This window comes from Gobius niger (genome assembly GCF_951799975.1).
Source record: "Gobius niger genome assembly, chromosome: 3".
Taxonomy (NCBI): Eukaryota; Metazoa; Chordata; class Actinopteri; order Gobiiformes; family Gobiidae; genus Gobius; species Gobius niger.
Window position 1 is genome coordinate 44620942 of NC_136854.1, and position 21483 is coordinate 44642424.

The window sequence follows — 21483 nt, forward strand, 5'->3', positions numbered from 1 at the left end:
GTGACCTTTCGTGATGATTAGACCTGCAGTTCAGTGTGAGAGCTTCACTGTTATGGCTCAGTACGCTTCAGTGATCATCAGGGCTGGCACAGCTCTGGCACTGCTTTTCGGTACCGGTGCTTTAACGGTGCTTTTTTCGATGCCTACAGAGAACTTCAGTCTCTGTGGGTCTTTCACTAAAGGTAAAGCCCATGTGTTTCCTGTTGTCACTGCTTTATCTTTGTCTAAGAGGCTAGTTTCTTATTCAGTCCTGGTTTAGTCCTGGTTTAGTCCTGGTTTAGTCCTGGTTTAGTCCTGGTTTAGTCCTGGTTTAGTCCTGGTTTAGTCCTGGTTTAGTCCTGGCTCAGACGCAGCTTTGCCATCTCTGATAACGACTAAAGTGTTTTTAAGTCATAGCTTTGCATTTGTGCTGAAGTTGCTCATGAGTTCAGGCTTTTATAGACTCACTGTGGATCATTTATTGACGTTTGGAGAGAAAAAAATGCCGAAAATAAGTTTTGAAAGTTTTTTTGGTACCGCCCCCTACTGGAGCTTTTTAAAAACAATGTATTTTCTAACCATTTGGGAGACAAACAACTTTTCTTTTTTTTTTAACCGGTCCAAACCTGATCTAAATCAATCTAAAACTGGTCTAAACCAGTCCAAACTTGATCTAAACCGGTCCAAACTTGATCTAAACCGGTCCAAACTTGATGTAAACCGGTCCAAACTTGATGTAAACCAGTCCAAACTTGATGTAAACCAGTCCAAACTTGATCTAAACCGGTCCAAACTTGATCTAAACCGGTCCAAACTTGATGTAAACTGGTCCAAACTTGATCTAAACCAGTCTAAACTTGATCTAAACCAGTCTAAACTTGATCTAAACCAGTCCAAACTTGATCTAAACCGGTCCAAACTTGACCTAAACCAGTCTAAACTTGATCTAAACCAGTCCAAACTTGATGTAAACCGGTCCAAACTTGATCTAAACCGGTCCAAACTTGATCTAAACCGGTCCAAACTTGATCTAAACCAGTCCAAACTTGATCTAAACCAGTCCAAACTTGATCTAAACCAGTCTAAACCTGATCTAAACCAGTCCAAACCTGATCTAAACCAGTCCAAACTTGCATAAACCAGTCCAAACTTGATCAAAACCAGTCCAAACTTGATCTAAACCGGTCCAAACTTGATCTAAACCAGTCCAAACTTGCATAAACCAGTCCAAACTTGATCAAAACCAGTCCAAACTTGATCTAAACCAGTCCAAACTGGCATAAACCAGTCCAAACTTGATCTAAACCGGTCCAAACTTGATCTAAACCGGTCCAAACTTGATCTAAACCGGTCCAAACTTGATCTAAACCGGTCCAAACTTGATCTAAACCAGTCCAAACCTGATCTAAACCAGTCTAAACTTGATCTAAACCGGTCCAAACTTGACCTAAACCAGTCCAAACTTGATCTAAACCAGTCCAAACTTGATGTAAACTGGTCCAAACTTGATCTAAACCAGTCCAAACTTGATCTAAACCGGTCCAAACTTGATCTAAACCGGTCCAAACTTGATCTAAACCGGTCCAAACTTGATCTAAACCAGTCTAAACTTGATCTAAACTAGTCCTAACTTGACCTAAACCAGTCTAAACTTGATCTAAACCAGTCCAAACTTGATCTAAACCGGTGCAAACTTGATCTAAACCGGTCCAAACTTGATCTAAACCGGTCCAAACTTGATCTAAACCGGTGCAAACTTGATCTAAACCGGTCCAAACTTGATCTAAACCAGTCCAAACTTGATCTAAACCGGTCCAAACTTGACCTAAACCAGTCCAAACTTGACCTAAACCAGTCCAAACTTGATCTAAACCGGTCCAAACTTGATCTAAACCGGTCTAAACTTGATCTAAACCAGTCCAAACTTGATCTAAACTAGTCCTAACTTGACCTAAACCAGTCTAAACTTGATCTAAACCAGTCCAAACTTGATCTAAACCAGTCTAAACTTGATCTAAACCAGTCTAAACTTGATCTAAACCGGTCCAAACTTGATCTACACCAGTCCACACTTGATCTAAACCAGTCCACACTTGATCTAAACCAGTCCACACTTGATCTAAACCAGTCCACACTTGATCTAAACCAGTCCAAACTTGATCTAAACCAGTCCAAACTTGATCTAAACCAGTCTACCCAAGTCCAAACTAGCATAAACCAGTCCAAACTAGTCCAACCCTTTGTCTAAACTGGATATTTTGAGTATTACACACTTGGTAGAGATTGGCAGAATTAGAAACAACACATGATTCCATAAAGTGTGCCGCAGGTGCCCAGCCCTGGTGATCACGGTCCCTGAACTCACACATTTCAATGGTCAGTTTATGAACATTCATGAACCTGCTTGACCACACGCGTGCGCAGATGAGACGGCCATTTTGTTTGTTTAGTACTTCCATGTTGGGCCAGATGAAAGTTCACAAACAGTTCCTTGTTTCCTCCCGTGGCTCCGCAGCACCAGGCCTTTCACTTTGTGGCACGTTTGACCCGTTCGTTTGACCCGGCGACACCAGAGACAGCGACAGTAGCTCATTCACTCTGCTGCGTGTGTTTCTTTCTTCTTTTTTTTACGGCGATGTGACGTTAAACGAGTCTGAGGTAAAGCGTGTGGACATGGCCTGTCTTCGCGTCCGGTAGATTTTCCTGAAAAACAAACTGCCTCTGAGTTTGAATGGGGTTTCAGTTTAAAAGGGGCTATATCGTGCTTTGAAACGAGGAGATCAAAACATTAACGAAGGAAAATTAAAGATTCCCAATGTGAAAAATGGACTGGTGCCTTTACACCCCTTAACTCCCGCCTGAACCGAGCACATTTTCTCCAGATTGGCTTTGCCCCAATCCAAAAGCTTCTGGGAAAAAAGCTGTGAAAATAGCAACAAAACTGAGACGAAAACAAGGATGGAAATGTGACAAAAAAGTGGGAAAACATTGGCAAAAAAGTGACGAAAAATTGATGAAAAAGTGGCAAAAATGTCACAAAAATGTCAGAAGAAATTGACAAAAAATTGAAGAAAAAAGTCCAAAAAAAATGACAAAAATGTGACAAAAATGCGATAAAAATTTGACAAAAAAATGACCAAAAAAGACAAAAAAAAATGACAAAAATGTGACAAAAATGTGATAAAAATTTAACAAAAAAATGTCAAAAAAAGACAAAAAAAATGACAAAAATGTGACAAAAATGTGATAAAAATTTGACAAAAAAATGACAAAAAAATGACAAAAATGTGATAAAAATTTAACAAAAAAAGACAAAAAAAATGACAAAAATGCAATAAAAATTTGACAAAAAAATGACAAAAAAATGACAAAAAAATGACAAAAATGTGACAAAAATGTGACAAAAATGCGATAAAAAATTGACGAAAAAATTACAAAAATGTGACAAAAAAATTACAAAAATGAGTTGGATACCCAACAAAAAAATGATGGAAAAAAATCCGATGACGAGGAAAAAGATCCTCTCGGTTCAGGCAGGAGTTCAGAGGTTCAGCAGATGCAGAGGCCAGCAGGGGGCAGCAGAGTGTAGCTCCAGTCTCATTCAAAACAAAGCAGTCGGTTTAGATCATTTTACGATAAAAAAAAACAAAGTTGACGGGACTTTCTGAGCTGCGGAAACTTAAACAACGACACGAAAACACAACTTTTTAGACCATGGGGAAAACTTCCAAACGCGGGAGGTCAATTTGAGCAGAATATAGCCCCTTCGTAAGAGGTTATGGCTGAGGTCTCCGGAGGTAAACCTGTTTTTTCCCGTTGACTGCATCTGTGGAAAGACGCCGCCGTATTGTGAAGCGTCTTCTTGAGGTTTGCCTGGTATATATATATTTATTTGTCTTAAGAAGCGTGAGGTGAGCGTCTCTGGTGCCAGGGAGGTTATTTTCAGGGTTTTTTTTTTTATACAAGTGTTGATAGAGGTACAGAAACATTTTTCACAATGCAATTCAAATGGGCAGCTTTTCGACACCAGCGAGCGGCGATTTCCTCCCCCCCTCAACCCAAAACATGCGCAATAGACTCCCGCTTGACCAACATTCAGGCTCAAACTATTGACAAAGCCGCTCCCAAAAGTCTAGTAGTAAAAGCTGCCCATTCGATTACATCACGTACTGAGGTCTCTTACTGTGAAAGGTTACAGCTGGATCTTATTTTGAAAGGTCACCACTTCCTTTATGTTTACAGTAATCTTTATACAAACTTCGTCCACTTTTTTTTGTGTTCACAACGGGGCCGCTGCGCAAAAGACCACTTTACACGACAGCAACAAAATCAGCTTTATCACTTTTTCTTTGTTGAATTGATGAATGTTTCACAGTTGCGCGAAAGCCGCCGCAGTTAGCATGAAGCGGCTAAGCGGCGCAGCGAGTAGCATAGCTAGCATAAAGAGGCTAAGTAGCGCAGCGACCCCGTTCACATCATTTGACCCCGTACAGAAACACATGCCCCCCCCCCCCCCCATTTCCTCTCGGGAGTCTTTCCTCCACGAAAACAGTATCATTTTTCATATATATGTTTTTTTTTTTTTAAGTTTTGTCGATTTTTTTTTTTTCTTTACAGTCAGTAAACAAAAGTAATAAAAACAATAAAAACATGTACAAACCAAAGTATAAAAGATAAAAAAGAACAAAGGTGTAAAAAAAAGGACCCTTTCGTTGGAAGCCGCCGCCGCCGCAGACAGGAAGTGACGCAGTGAGCAGAAGGTGCTTCTCTTTACAGAGCAGGAAGCGCCGCGGACGTGGAAACTGCCGGATCCAAAATGGCCACCACGTAGTATGCACATAACACGCATACGGCAATAACAATATTATATCATGATTCGCTTTGGTTCAGATATTTTCAGCAGAGGACAATGGTTTGTTCGGTTGATTCTTTAGTGTCGGGCTGTGATGTCATATCGCTATCGCATCGTGGAAAAATAAACTAATGGACATTTTAAAAGGTAAAATACTGGAGTTATCGTTCACATTAAACCAAAATGAGTTAGCTGTTGAGTCATAACTGGTAAATACATCTAACAGCTTTTTTTCTCCACTTTTTGTACTGTTTTTAGCTAATGTCACTCTATGGAAAATGTATGCTAACAGCCACAAACATGGCGGATCTCCATGGTAACAGTGTCTTGTTAATTACTCACATGTTAAAGCTTTACTTCTGTGTTTTAGCCTTGAAGCTAAAGGCTAACGTTAATTAAACACTTTAGCACCACAATCTGAACCTTTGCCACGAAACACACTCGGTTTGACATTTACTATTGGTTTAGTTTTAGTCTGTTTTTGAAAATCTTACTTTATTTTTAAATTACGTTAAAGTGTGGACAGGAAGTAGCCGTTACCCTACGCAGGCCAACAGGAAGTAGCCTTTACCCTACACAGGCCAACAGGAAGTAGCCTTTACCCTACACAGGCCAACAGGAAGTAGCTTTTACCCTACACACTAGCCAACAGGAAGTAGCCTTTACCCTACACACTAGCCAACAGGAAGTAGCCTTTACCCTACACACTAGCCAACAGGAAGTAGCCTTTACCCTACACAGGCCAATAGGAAGTAGTCTTTACCCTACACAGGCCAACAGGAAGTAGCCTTTAGCCTACACACTAGCCAACAGGAAGTAGCCTTTACCCTACACACTAGCCAACAGGAAGTAGCCTTTACCCTACACAGGCCAACAGGAAGTAGCCTTTAGCCTACACACTAGCCAACAGGAAGTAGCCTTTACACTACACAGGCCAACAGGAAGTAGCCTTTACCCTACACAGGCCAACAGGAAGTAGCCTTTACCCTACACACTAGCCAACAGGAAGTAGTCTTTACCCTACACAGGCCAACAGGAAGTAGCCTTTACCCTACGCAGGCCAACAGGAAGTAGCCTTTACCCTACACAGGCCAACAGGAAGTTAGCCAAAAGCATTCTGTGCACAGATCCTTATATATTACCAAATGATCGTAAATGCAATATTAGCTGCCGCAATGTCAAGATTGAAATAAGCCATAATATATATATCGGTCTAATTAACACTTTAGCTAACACTTTAGCTAACACTTTAGCTAACACAGCCTAAAACTAAAACAAAAAAGAACCGAAAAATATCTAGAAGTCCAGATTTCCCATTTTAGCCTCGTATGGTCTCAATGTTTTGACACATTAGATAAACAAATATGTGCACGGAATGTTTTTCGCTAACTTCCTGTTAGCCAGCGGGGTAAAGACTACTTCCTGTCCACATTGGAATTTAAATTAAGCAGAAAACTTCAATCTGAGTGTGTTTCATAAAACATAACTTAGATGGTGTTGCTATTTTAATTTTAAATTGTTAGCCTTAGTTTAGCATTAGCCTTTAGCTGAAAAATACTGACAGAATGTAAATACTTCACCAGAGGAGGCTCCTTTGTTATAACTGAGTAAAAGTTTTAACATGTGAGGATTTAACCAACAGCTGCACAGTCTGATTAAATATTTATTTTAGCAAAGCACGGCTAACTCTCCACACGAATAAAGCTACGACGTTAGCATCATGTTCCGTTGCGCAGCCCTGCCAACCAACAGGCCAAACATGAATAAAGCACAGGTATCTCTTTAACTGCAGTACCCCTGACGTCCACTGCACACGAGCGGCGCCGGTTCAGCTCCAGTTGTTTCCACGTCCGCGAGGCTCGACCCAAAGGTGCTTCGGTTTAAAGTCGACTCCGCGTCGCTCCCCTGCGGCGCGGACGGACAAACGGACGACTTCAGCCAGGTTCATTCTGGACTGCAAACTTTTTGGCGTCTTTTGCGTCTTGTTGATTGTAGCGAAAGCGGCCAGCCCCCCCTTGTGGCCGCCGGGTTAAGGTGCGAGAAAACGTACGGCAGTGATCGACTTCTTTGATTGTGATTTTTCCGAACGATCACTGCTGGTTTGGGGTAATACTGTCCCCCCAGTGGCCGCCCGGGGGGTACTGCGGCCGAGAGCCCCCCCGCTCTGAGCTGCAGTACCGCGTGCGGACACCAGGTGGGGTCAACTTCAAACACATGGGAGCAGCAGCAGCTTCTTCGGGAGGAGCTGAGTTTGGGTTGATTTTAGGGAGAACGTGTTGTTTCAGAATCACGCGGTTTAAACGGTGGACAAGAAGTTTTACACGAAATATTTAAACTTCAGCTTATACAGTTTTGAAGATACTGTTGACACACGTGGAGAAAATGCTTGGTTTCATTAAGGTTTTTCTATAAAAGGTGCTTTATGTAGCAAGGTTTAAAGCAGTACTGAGTAACTCATGCCCCTAGAGGCCATAAGTGCAACTGCAACTTATTAATTGTCCGTGAGAGTAACTACATAATGGAAATATTTTTTTTTCACTCAAACTTGGCTGTAAATACTGTTTAAGTGTTAGCTTTGCCCGTTAACCTGTTAGCTTGTTCTTTGTGATTCCATTAGTGTGTATTGGTGACTCCGACCCGGTGGCAGTCAAGTTGCAATTGTGGTTTTCGGGCCAGAGACACCAGGGGGAGGTGAAAGACCCTCCAATCATCCCATAAACACTTGTCTCACCCCCAGAGGGAAGGATTTGTTAAGGTAAACACGTTACTTAGTTCTGCTTTAAATCAACTATTTCATTCCCAGTGTTGTAAGTGTAATATTCTATATCAGTAGTAACAGCTTTAAAAATATAATATGTTTGTATTACATTTTACTGTTTCATAAATGTAGCTTATGTAGGAATATTACTTTCAGTTACTTCTCAGTTACTTTTGGTAAAATTATAACGGAAAAATGTTTTGTTTTTCAGATCATGAACAACTTTAAACTTGGTGCTTTTATTTGGGGGAAGTTTGACATTTTTTCGTTCATAACTTTAAATGCCCTAAAAACATTGTAATGAGTAATATATGACCGTATTATGTAAGTGATAAAAAAGAGTCATATATTTTTGTAACTTTTTACTTTTGTAATATGAAATAAAGATTTTTAGAATGGATTTAGGATCTCAGGTCAGTTATTAGTGGAAACTTTTAAAAAAAAATCAAAATATTTTAGGTTTTTTGAGCTTCACGGCTCAATAAATCCAGCTAAGATTTAGATCTGAAAAAATCCTCCTTAACCGATCGGGGGCCAGCTTTACCCAAATCAAAAAGCTTCTCAACTGGAGAGCAACAGTGTAATGCCTCATTTGAAAGCTAAGACCTACAAAATCATGATTACTTTTTTGTCACGTTTCCACCAGGTTTTTGTCACTATTTTGTAGATTTTTTCTCACATTTTTGTTGCTTTGCCGGCACGTTTTTTTGTTGAGTTTTCGTCAAGTTTTTGTCACTCTTTCCTTTCGCTTTCATCCGTGTGTTCGTCGTATTTTGACACTTTTTTGAAGAAGCTTTTAGATTTGGGTAAAGCCAAACTGGAGAGAATGTGCTCTGTTCCGGTTAAGAGGGTTTAGGTTCTCGTCACAAAACATTTTTTAAATTTAACCTTTGAAAGCAGAATTCTCCGTTTGAATCCGTGGATAAATGTTGGCTCAGTTACTTGTTTAAAAAGTCTCCATGTTTTTAAATCAAAACGGCTAAAACAGCAGCTTGAACTCGACAAACATTAAAGTCATTCCTCGTCCACCGTTTAAACCCTGATCTGAAACACCTGATTATCTTCACAGACGAGTGCATTTCATCCAGGGGGGGCGACTGGAGCCACTGGAGCGACCGGAACATTCAAAGGCCTTTTTCTTTTCCAGCCTCGAGCGAAAGATTCTCGTCCGTTTGTCCGTCCTGTTAAAAAACACGACGAGCATTTACCCCTGAACCCCCCCCCCCTCCCCCTCCCCAGCACCTCAGTCAGAACAATAACAATGCAAAAATATCTCTCTATAACAACTATTTTACAGCCATCTCCGTGTCCTTCCTTCCTCGCTCGGAAACGAACACGACGGCTCGGCGACTACGCGTGTTAATCCTCCCGTACGCTCGTTAGTAGCTTCTCAGAGTACTTTTACTACAGTACGCTAAAACAATAAGGATAAAAAAAAGGAAAGGTTTACGAAAGCGAAGGGAGCGTTCCATCTTTTTACGCAAACCGGCAACAGAAAAAAATCACTAATTCCTACGAAACAAACGTCCGAAATGGAAGATACGTCGTCGCCTTCGCTGCCTGTGCTTTAAGATAACTTCACTTTCGGGACAAAAAGCGTGAAATAAAAATGTAAAAAGACCAAAAGCAAAGAGCTCGATAAGGCCACTTCTCTTCACACTTCCTGCCGACTTCAAAACCCTTTTCAAACATCTCTCAGCTCCGATACAGGCAGTACTACGAGAATATCGTGCATGTAACGTTGGTCGACCGTTCTGAGCGTACAGGACGGGACACTGCAGGGAAGGAGGACAGAAATACTGCATTTTGAGGTTTCAATTTGAAACATTTTATCGAGTATCTTTCTGTTGTTAATGATTCGTTTATTGAAATATTCGCCAAAATGAGCATCAGATTCCAGGAAAAGGAAGCAGGTGTTTAGAGACGGATCCGGCTGAGCTTTTCCCTGCAGCGTCTCCGCCTTCTGTGTAGGATTTTAACGGATTAATGCGCCGTTGTGTCATCAGGCAAGACGCTTTCCTCACGTCCAGTTAAAGGAGTTACAGGAGTTAAAGGCAGCGTTTCAGTCGGCGTGTCCTCTGCAGAGACGTGTGCTCGGGTCTCGCGCTCTGTTAAAGCCGCTAACTTTGTCGTTGTCGTTAAATCTGAGGCAAAGCACCAGAACCTCCACAGACTCAAATGTCCAAACCTGTTTCGTCTTTATGAACTGGTACAGAAGAAACTGTTGAGCGATGTCAGCATTTTCCAACACGCCAAACCCGGCCCTCCAGCACAAAACCTCTGGCCCTCGAGATGATTTTGAGAAACATTATCACACAAATCAGAGAGAACTTTGAACATTATTAGAGTTAAGGCGAGACACTGCAGGTGAATAGGGGAATAATGTATATTTACAGATATCAATTTGAGACTTTTGCTGTCGATCAGTGGCATAAATGTGAGACAAAAATACATGGCAAGTTTTCTGACATTTTATCTTTTCATATAAGAACAAGGTGTTTTATGCCTAAAAATGCCCCAAATTTCACATCTTTTCGGCGACAAAATCTGAATAATGGACAGAGCTACATTCAAATTTATGGTTTCATTTTATTGGTAAATAAGTTGCCAAGATTTTCTCAGAGCGGATTTAGGATTTCTTGTTTAGTTTTAAAATAATCTGTTTTTTAGTGGAAAAATGTGTAAAAATGTAATTTTCGTCTCATTTTTTGACATTGAAAACTCAATAAATGGGGCTTAAGGGATTAAATAATAAAAAATCCCTCTGAAAAAATCTTCCAAATCTTGTTCAGTCCAAGGCTGGAAAATGTGAAGTCTTTAGGTCCGACTGACGTGGACATAGTGTCGCCACAATGACAGAAACATGTGTTTGGAGAAAAAGGCCCTTGAAATTGCGTTCTCCCATACAAGTCTATGGGGGAACATTGAATCAGCGCAATATTTAAACATGTCATTGTGAAGATTAGGCATGTTTTCTGTTTCCGGGTGAAAGTTTATATGTTCAGAGACAGATTTGGCCCAAAACCTGAAAACTGAAAAAATTGAGTTTTGCCTGTAGTGTCTCGCCTTAAATGGGAGAAACAAAGGTAGAAACACTGTCAGTCCACCTGATGAACAACACTGGCATTAGAAGGACGTGCACTGGGGAAGAATCATCGTTTTAATAATCGAATGAAGAGACGAAATCTAAGGTTTGAGTAGATTTGGTCTGAGACGAGATAAAACCTCGAGTCGTATTTCAAATGTTCCTTTTATTAAGCAATAAATGACTTTGTTGCTAAAGTTTATAACTCAGAAAATGAAGTTGCTCATGAAATATTCACTAAAAAAGTAAATATTATTATTATTATTATTAGGCAAATTAACAATCATCTTTTCATCCTTAATAATTTGAAATATCTTCAAGTTGCCATAAATCTTTCAGCCCGACTGTTCGCTCTGAATAATCGTTTTAAGGAAGAAATGACATACTTGAATTGAGAGATGAAATCTAAGGTTTGAGGAGGTTTGGTCTGAGACGAGATAAAACCTCATTATTCTCTTAATTCTGATCATTTTGTGTCATTTCACTTGAAAAACACTGATTTGTCTGATTTCCAGTGGGTTTTATTCTTGTTCCGTTGGCGCTAAAACATTTGTATCTTGGATTAGACTCAAATTCAACAGAGAAGAACTTTAACTCCAGGTGTTTCAGTCCTTTCCCTCATTTAAGATGCTCATGTTTCCAGTGTTGTGTTTACTTTGGGCTGATAAACCCGAGGTCTGTTCACAATAAAGAAAAACTCCCCCCCCTGCTTTAGCCTAATTCATGAAATGACTTTTAATGCTTTTCATACCATGGTCTTGGTGAATACTCGATTCTGATTGGCCGGAGGGGTAGGTTCGCGTCAGACGGTTCACGCCCATAATAACGGCCACTAGAGGCAGCGCTTCGATCGCAGCACAGCGGTGAACCTGCAGACTGGAGCCACAGCAGATCCAGGACCACAGCTGGACGGCCTTCATGCTATCGCTAAGCTAAGCTACTGATCAGATTTATTGTTATTATTGTGTCTTCCACATAAGTAAGTGCCTCAAGACACATTTCAAAACAGAATTCAGATGGAGCATTATCCTTCACTTAAAGCCCCGCGGAAACTCTGAAGAGAATAACAATAATAATGGAAAAACATCGGACAGAAAGGAAATCAATCCTGTGCTTTTTAGACGATGGTCCAGTTACTGTGAGTTCCTTTAGTGAAAGGAAAAACAATGGAGATAAAGGCAGACACAATAAGCTTCTGCCTGCGACTGCGCCGGGAGTTTATCGTTTGCTTTGTGTTTCAGATCATCTGCAAATTGATCAAATGACAATAAAATGTAGATGTGGAATAAACGGCCCTGAAAATGTCAACATTACATAATACGCGTCATTGTTTGTTTCCTTGTTTTATGTTCTTTAAAAGCACATAAATGCAGAGGCTCTTTAGCTTTGGAGTGTAATTCACATATTCTACCACAAGGGGGAGGCGTAAACAGACAGGCTTCAAGTTAAGTTCAGAAAAATGCTGATTTAAGAGAGTTTTAACCTCTTAACTCCCGCCTGAACCCAGAGGATCTTTGTCCTCACGTCAGCAGATTTGTTTTCCATCGTTTTTTTGTTGGGTTTTCAACTCATTTTTGTAACTTTTTTGTCATTTTTTTGTCATTTTTTTTTTATATCACATTTGTCATTTTTAATCAATTTTTTATCATTTTTTTGTCACATTTTTTATCAAATTTTTGTATTTTTTTTGTCCAATTTTTGTAATTTTTTTGTCACATTTTTGTCGTTTTTTTCTTCAATTTTTTGTCAATTTCTTGTGACATTTTTGTCACTTTTTCATCCATTTTTCGTCCCTTTTTTTTCAATTTTTTATTACATTTTTCCAATTTTTTTTAATCAAATTTTAGTCACATTTAAAAAAAAAAAAAAAAATTCAATTTTTTGTCACTTTTTTGTCACATTTCCATCAGTTTTCGTCTCAGTTCTGACTCTATTCTCACAGCTGTTTCCCAGAAGCTTTTGGATTGGGGTAAAGCCAGACTGGAGAACATGCTCTCGGTTCAGGCGGGGGTTAAGGGGTTAAAGACACTAGTGTGGCAGGTCGGCCGTTTTTGTCCCGGTGCAGATTCTGAGCCTGAAGCTAACGTTAGCATGCTAGCGCTTTGATGAAAACAGTTCACAGTATTTGACGGTTTCATGAGCGATTGTGGACGAGAAACTCCTGCATCTCCTCAAGCTGAGACTCAACAAACGCAGGAGGAGGAGCTGGAGTCGACACGGGAGAACATGTGTGTGAGAACATGTGTGTGAGAACATGTGTGTGAGAACATGTGTGAGGGTCGAGCACATAAAGGACGGACGGCGCAGGGTTAATGTAAGTTCAAGCATCTCCTCTTGTTCCAGGACTTTCTTCGGTCATAGAAAAATACTCTCTAGTTTAAATCTCTACAAAATTAAATGAGTGACGTGAAATGTTTTCTGGGTGATGATAATGTGAGTCAGAATAATAAAGGTCGTGGCAAACGCGGCAGCCATCTTGTAATTGACCTTCTGCAAAAGCCCCGCCCTCACGCATTAGAGTCTGTGGAAATACGACTGGACAATGACCGTTTGTGGGCGGGGCAGAAATGAAAGAGCTGATCTTTACGCACTTTGTTGGAAAAAATGATCTAAAAAACAGCTGAAACAAAAAAGACTCTCGGATTACTCAAAGCTGTGAGAGTGGCTCCACAGCTCCAGGTCTGGTTAATGATCAGACAACACGGTAAAAAGCTCTAAAAGTTGATTTCACTTTATCGCAGGTTTTTAAAGTCAGCGTTTGCAAGGCCCGCCCACTCACAGCAATACTGTCACGTGATTGGCTAGAACCACGGGTGGTTTGGACCAAAACAAATCACAAAACACAAACGGCGCAGCTGCTGCGAGAACTCAGTTACTGTTTCCCCAAATCGATTCACAGAAGAGAATCGAATCTTAAAAGGCGGCACGGTGGCACAGCGGTTAGTGCTCTCGCTTCACAGCTAGAAGGTCCGGGTTTGATTCCCACCAAGGACGGGGCCTTTCTGTGTGGAGTTTACATGTTCTCCCCGTGTCTGCGTAGGTTTCCTCCGGGTACTCCGGTTTCCCCTGCCACTAAAAACATGCACAATAGGCCAGGATGAATGAGAGTGTGTTTGAGAGTGCGCGTGGGGGACGACGGATGAAAATTAGTCTAAGGCTACAATCCGGTGTGGCTTGTTCATTAACTTGCACTGTCCCTACCAAATAAACCATAAATAAATAAATCAAGTTTTTAAAGCGATTTTTCCCCCAGCTCTAGTTTCCCCCATGAAGAAAATGTCAATACTTACGACATTTTAATTGTGTTTAGGTCAGTGTTTAACCTCTTAACTCCCGCCTGAACCGAGAGGATCTTTTTCCTCACGTCATCAGACTTTTTTTCTCCATCATTTTTTTGTTGGGTATTCAACTCATTTCTGTCATTTTTTTGTCATTTTTTGTCACATTTTTTGTAATTTTTTTGGTGACATTTTTGCCAATTTTTCATCAATTTTTTACATTTTTTGTAATTTTTTGTCACATTCGTTTTTTTTGTCAATTTTTTGTCTAATTTTTCGTCACTTTTTTGTCACATTTCCATCATTGTTTTCGTCTCAATTTTGTTGCTTTTTCCACAGCTTTTTCCAGAAGCTTTTGGATTGGGGTAAAGCCAAACTGGAGAAAATGTGCTCGGTTCAGGCGGGAGTTAAGGGGTTAAAGTGAGTCTGGAAGTCTGGAAGTCTAAATCTATTACAAATTGTTCCACCTGGTCTTGCATTCTGATGTAAAGTAAGTAAGTAATATTATATATATATTTTATGAAGTCCCTCCTTCCTGGATCTCAGCCACTAGTCAGAGTCGAGTCTCCTCCCGCGTCGACCAATGAGACGAGCTTTTCCTGTGGTCCAGCCTGTCAGGTCCAATCAGGAGGAGGGGGCGGAGCCTGAGCTTTTACTTCTGAAACTTCTGTCCTTCATGTTGTCTGGTTAAAGGCGAGGGGAGGAGTTTGATTGTTTAACCTCTTAACTCCCGCCTGAACCCAGAGCGTTTTCTCCAGTTCAGCTTTACCCAAATCCTGTAGGCCAGTGTGACGCCTCATTTGAAAGCTAAGACCTACAAAACTAAATTGATCTTTTTCCTCACGTCATCAGATCTTTTTTCAACACTTTTTTTGTCGGGCAGTCGACTCATTTTTGTCAAATTTTCGTGACTTTTTTGTCAATTTTTTCTAAATTTTTCTTCAATTTTTTCGATTTTTTTGTCAATTTTTTCGATTTTTTTTGTCCCTTTTTGTCCCTTTTTCGGCAAATTATTCACATTTTTTTGTCAAATTCTTGTCATTTTTTCGTCACTTTTTTCACATTTCCACCCTTGTTTTTGTCTCAGTTTTGTCACTATTTTCACAGCTTTTTTCCAGAAGCTTTTGGATTGGGGTAAAGCCAAACTGGAGAAAATGTGCTCAGTTCAGGTGGGGGTTAAGGGTTTGGACAGATGTGATGGATTTGAAGAAGAAACATCTGCCGTAACAGCTTCACGTCCCGGATCCTTTATTCGACTGAATCTACGACTGTGATTGTGTTGAAACGTTTGAGGCTCTTTCAAGCACAAAAACATGTACACTAGGTTCCCCTCGGGCCCGGACTCGCGCTGCAGATTCAGGACAATAGACTTCGGGAAAACGTCAGGGATTTTTCTTATGAAAACATGATGCAACTCCTGCAGATCGGCCCCCTGTTAGCCGGAGCGAGCGCCACATCAGGAGCACATCTGCCTGAGCCGGAGCGAGCGCCACATCAGGAGCACATCTGCCTGAGCCGGAGCGAGCGCCACATCAGGAGCACATCTGCCTGAGCCGGAGCGAGCGCCACATCAGGAGCACATCTGCCTGAGCCGGAGCGAGCGCCACATCAGGAGCACATCTGCCTGAGCCGCCTCTCCTGTAGGCGGAGCCTGTCGGCGCCTCGGTGACAGCGGCGCCTCGTTAATGTACGTGCGCATTTGCATTTGAAAGGTGGGTTTGCAGGTAGAGCCGTCTGGGGCACGTCGCTCACGGTAAACAAAAGGAGAGAGAGGGGGGAGAGAGGGGAGGAGAGAGAGGGAGGAGAGAGAGAGAGAGGGGAGAGAGAGAGGAGAGAGAGAGGGGAGAGAGAGAGAGAGGGAAGGGGGGAGAGGGAGGGAGGGAGGGGAGAGGGAGAAAGAGAGAATGAAAGAAAAAAGAGATACAGAGATACAGAGACAGAGAGAGATAGAGACAGATAGAGAGGGAGAGAGATGGAGAGAATGAAAGAAAAAAAGAGATACAGAGACAGACAGAGAGGTATTAGCATTGGAGGAGAAAATGGCGGCGCTAATGAAGCATCGAGGGGACGGCGCAGGGACAGACATAATGTGAACGTAAAGGATAAAGACGTTTGAATATCCAGTCTGACACTCCTGCTGTAGCTTCAGTCTGTGGGAAACACGAGATTATCAATGAGCTCAATAATCGGACTGAGATTTACACGAGGAGGTGGAGTTTAGTCACGACTTTTCTCATTTAGCCTCATTTTGGACCCACTCTCTCTCCTCTTCTGCCCGAAAAGGAAGAAATGACGTGAAATGACTTGAATGAAGAGTTTGAGAAGGTTTGGTCTCGTCGCTATAGAGGAGAGGAGGCTAAATGCTAACGCTAATGTGCTGTGTTTACGTGACTGAGGACACGCGTGAAGAGCAGACGGGTCCACATTAGGGATGGGCGGATCGATACCAAAGTACCGATATATCGATACCAAAGTATCGATATATCGATACCAAACCGCTACTTTTTAAGTATCGATATTGGGCAAAAAGTATCGATACTAATTTGCATATGTAAAAAGAAGGCGGGGCAGCGATTATCAACACAAACGGATGATTTATTTCTTTGTTCTGAGCCAAAACAGTCACAACAGCAAAGGATTGAACTGAGCCGGGCTGATCGTTCTGGTTTAGGTTCTGTTTGTCATTTAAGTATTAATTTTAAATGTTTTTTATGTATTTAATTTCACATTAGTATTGCTTAATTAACCAGTTAAAGTAATATCATTTTAATGGACCAATTAATTATATAAAATAACCAGTTTTAGAAATGCATATTGATTGAAATACATTCACCCATATGAAATGACCAGAATCAGTATCGACAAAAATTACCCCAAAAGTATCGGTATCGTATCGATTCCAAAAAATGTGGTATCGCCCATCCCTAGTGCACATGAACTCGTCTAAGCTCAGGTAAGAACATGTCTCGGTCTGGGAGGACGGTGCCCCCGTGTCCCACACATCACCCCAGTGGAAACACTCTAACGAAGGCCCAGGACCTGGAGTGCTCGCCGCTCACACATCAGTCCTGCTTCCACATCTGCCAGGATTAATAACGTGCGCCTTAAATGTATCTGGAAAGAGTGGAAGGTTCCGATCTCTCCTAAAAGCCTGTGAGATCAACAAAGGCGACGTCTCCACTCGGACCGACCTCAGAGGTGGTCCTGGCCCTGGTCCATCGTCTGGTCCAAACAACAGACTTTTCCATCTCCACATTAACCGTTTCATCTCCACAAAAGCCGACCCGACCGACCCGACCGACCCGACCGTCAGCTCCAACACAATCCTCCGTTAGACGAAGGTTCAACAGAGACAGATGGAAACGTCCTCCTCGAACACGGATCACGCTCACCGGGAAGTTTACAAGGACCTGAACCTCTGACCTCCCGCCTGAACCCAATGCCCTCTGTCCGCTTTGTGTAGCACCTCATTTGAAAGCTAAGACCCACAAAACTGATCTTTTTCCTCGCGTTGTTGCTGTGTTGAGTCACCTTTTTATGTGTTTTCTTTTTGTTGAATTTTTGCTGATTTTTTGATTTTTTTGTTGAATTTTGCTGAATTTTTGTTGATTTTTTGTTGATTTTTTGTCAAATTTTGTCAATTTTTTGTTGAATTTTTGTTGAATTTTTGTTGAATTTTTGTTGAATTTGTGTTGAATTTGTGTTGAATTTTTGTTGAATTTTTGTCGAATTTTTTGTCAATTTTTTGATGATTTTTTGATGATTTTTTGTCAAATTTTTGTCAAATTTTTGTCAAATTTTTGTCAAATTTTTGTTGAATTTTTGTTGAATTTTTGTTGAATTTGTCACATTTTTGTTGAATTTTTGTCACATTTTTGTTGAATTTTTGTCACATTTTTGTCACATTTTTGTAGAATTTTTTGTCGATTTTTTGTCAAATTTTGTCAATTTTTTGTTGAATTTTTGTCACATTTTTGTCACATTTTTGTCAAATTTTTGTTGAATTTTTGTTGAATTTTTGTCACATTTTTGTTGAATTTTTGTCACATTTTTGTCACATTTTTGTAGAATTTTTGTCACATTTTTGTTGAATTTTTGTTGAATTTTTGTAGAATTTTTGTCACATTTTTGTTGAATTTTTGTTGAATTTTTGTTGAATTTTTGTCACATTTTTGTCACATTTTTGTCAATTTTTTGTCAATTTTTTGTCAATTTTTTGTCAATTTTTTGATGATTTTTTGATGATTTTTTGTCAAATTTTTGTTGAATTTTTGTTGAATTTTTGTTGAATTTTTGTCACATTTTTGTCACATTTTTGTAGAATTTTTTGTCAATTTTTTGTCGATTTTTTGTCAAATTTTGTCAATTTTTTGTTGAATTTTTGTTGAATTTTTGTTGAATTTTTGTTGAATTTTTGTTGAATTTTTGTTGAATTTTTGTCACATTTTTGTTGAATTTTTGTCACATTTTTGTCACATTTTTGTCAATTTTTTGTCAATTTTTTGTCAATTTTTTGATGATTTTTTGTCAAATTTTTGTCAAATTTTTGTTGAATTTTTGTTGAATTTTTGTCACATTTTTGTCACATTTTTGTCACATTTTTGTTTTTTTCTCATTTTTTGGTGTTTTTTCCCAAGAAGCTTTTCGATTCGGGTAAAGCCAAACTGGAGAAAATGGGATCCGTTCAGGTGGGAGTTAAGAGGTTAAGTTCCGTTCCATTAGCTCGTCGTCATTCACACTTGGCGAGGCCTGGGGGGGTCTGTTTGGGGGAGGCTGGGTCTGTGGGGGGGTCTGGGTCTGTGGGGGGGGGTCTGTGGGGTCTGTGGGGGGGTGTCTCTGTGGGGGGGTCTGCGTCTGTGGGAGTGTCTTGCCCGAGAACACGACCTCCCGTCTCTCATACCGAGCTCTCGCCGGCGCAGACTCCTCAAGGCCCGCTCTCTCCTCCAGACAAAGGCGCCGTCGTCTCCGCCTCCCGAGCGCTTCGCCGCGGCGTGCACGACTCGCCGTTTCCATGACGACCCGCGCGCTCGACACAATACCCGTCTGAGGCTGTGACCGAAGAGTCTGATTATTATGGGATTAGATTCTGCCGCAGACGCCGAGGACCGAGTCTAATGACGACTGAGACAGAGCGGGGGCGTCTCGTGATCAGGAGGTCAGAGGTTCGACTCCCGGCTCCTGCAGGCGCACACTGTCATCACGTCCTTGGGCAAGACACTCCCCCCACTTCGCCCCCAGTGCCTGCAGACACCGATTATACAACGGAAATGATTTATTTCACTCAGACTTGGCTGTAAATACTGTTTAAAGTGACGTTAGCCACAGTTAGCTTTGCCCGTTAGCATGTTAGCTTCTTCTTCATGATTCCATTAGTGTGTATTGGTGACTCCGGACCGGTGGCAGTCAAGTTTCAAACATGGTTTTCTGTCCAGAGACACCAGGGGGAGATGAAAGACCCTCCAATCATCCCTTTAACACTTGTATCACCCCCACAGGGACTACGGGGAGGGTTTATTAAGGTAAATAAGTTACTTAGTGCTGCTTTAAACGTCTTTAAAAAGAATTAAATTGGATTCACAGGCGTCAAATTAAAATTACTGGAGAATCATGACATCGCTCAACAATTTTTACAATACAAGTTCATTACAATGATTGTAAATCAAAGTCACTGAAAAACAAATTTTGCGAAGACTTCGGTTTGTAACGTCCGCTCACACTGTGTTCGGGTATGGCGTCTTGCATAAAGGAAATGACCATATTTGGATTATAAAGTGTTGTCTAAATAAACATAGTAAAGGCAGAGTTTGGTGTTTTTTACCCTGACACTGAGGCCTCGTCCACACGGAGCAGGGCATTTATAAACCCGCCTCCGCCTAGAAAAAAGTCCACACAGCCTCGTTTTTTAAAACTGCATCCACACTTAACCTCGTATATGCGTTTCTTCATCATAAACTGTTTTATCGCTCCACAGGTTCTGCAGCACATACAGTATGTTTTAATGCAGCTGTTTAGTTCTCTGAGCTGTAAACACTGTAGTCCCAAAGTCACGTTAAAGCTTTACAGACCTGCCAACAACTATGAGACCGACATACAAAGGCTTTTTACTGCCATTTTTTGTAATCTTACATCAGATAAATAGGCGAGTACAGCCAGGAACTTTCTGACAGACTGACCTCAGACACTGCCACTGACAGTGGCGTTGGTCTCACCGTTTCCTCCTGGAGGACGACTGTATCTCTAAGTTCTCCTGCAGAGGCGCGTCCCGGAGTTACGCCTCAAACTGCATGACTGCAGAGAAATGCCCCCGCGCTGTTATGTGTTCGAGGAACATGACGGACGTGGGACGGTTATTTGGTGTAAAGTAACTGCCTGTAAAGTGTAAAGTGTAAAGTGTAACGTGTAACGTGCTCCTTCACCTGCGCTGTGAAAGGAAGCAGGAGCTTTAGCGGTTATTGACGTCCACACTCAAACGTAACCGGAGGATTCACAAATCTTCACTTTGGCCGGAGTTTTTAGAAACCTTTGTTTTTACAGACGGAAAACTCCGGTTTTGTGTGGATGAGGCCGGATCGTAGGAAAATACCTTTGGTTTGTGAGATTCTCTGCTACGTGTAGACGGGCCTAACACTTAGATGTTATGGGAGAAAACAGGCCAGAAATCTCAAAATGAAACGACAGAATTAGCAGCTCGTCAGACCCGAGAAGACCCGAGTCTCTGCAGAGGACAGCGGTGGATTCTCTCACTCCCCAGAAGAGCGTATTCTCATGAACACTTCAGTAAACAACATCGTACCTTTCATATAAAACCCGCCGGTCCACGACTCACTTCTGGATCTCCGATTATCTAACACTTGTCAGTACCACGAATACAAACGAACTCCTCCAAACCCCCGCGTTACAAAAACAGATTGTTCTCAGTGCATTTATCTCACAAATCCTCCACAATCATTGGTAAAAAACAAAAAAACAAAACAAAAAGGAAGTTCCGCACTACCAGCTTCTCAAAACAACGAAAGAACATTCTCTCCGACCACAAAAGGTGCAAGTTTAGTCTAAAGTTTTCAGTTTTTCAGATTCCGCCGTGTCCGAGATCGCCCTGGTCCTCGAGGCGACAGTGCACGAAGGCCGTTAGTGCAAATAAACGGTTTGTTTGGGCTGATGGTGGATTTACTGCACGTGCTCAGTTCTCTTTCCTCTTCTGTACGAACGAGAGGCGAGAGCGTCGGGTCTGGGGCTGTAGTGCGGTGGTTCTCAACTGGTGAGGACCCCCCAGGAGGACAGAGAACCCAAATGCAACTACAAACACTGCCCGACCCTCACATAAATCAGTTCATGTTGACGTATTATATAAAGTTAAAGCCGCCGCCGTAACGTGGTGGAGGGTTTGAGCTCCTGGATGATCCTGGAGCTCTGTTGTCGGGGGGGTTGTGCCCCTGTAGGGTCTCCCACAGGTCCTATAGGTGACGGGTCAGACACAGAGCTGGTCAGAAGCCTCTTATGAGAGACCACCAGGCCCGGATAGAACCATGAG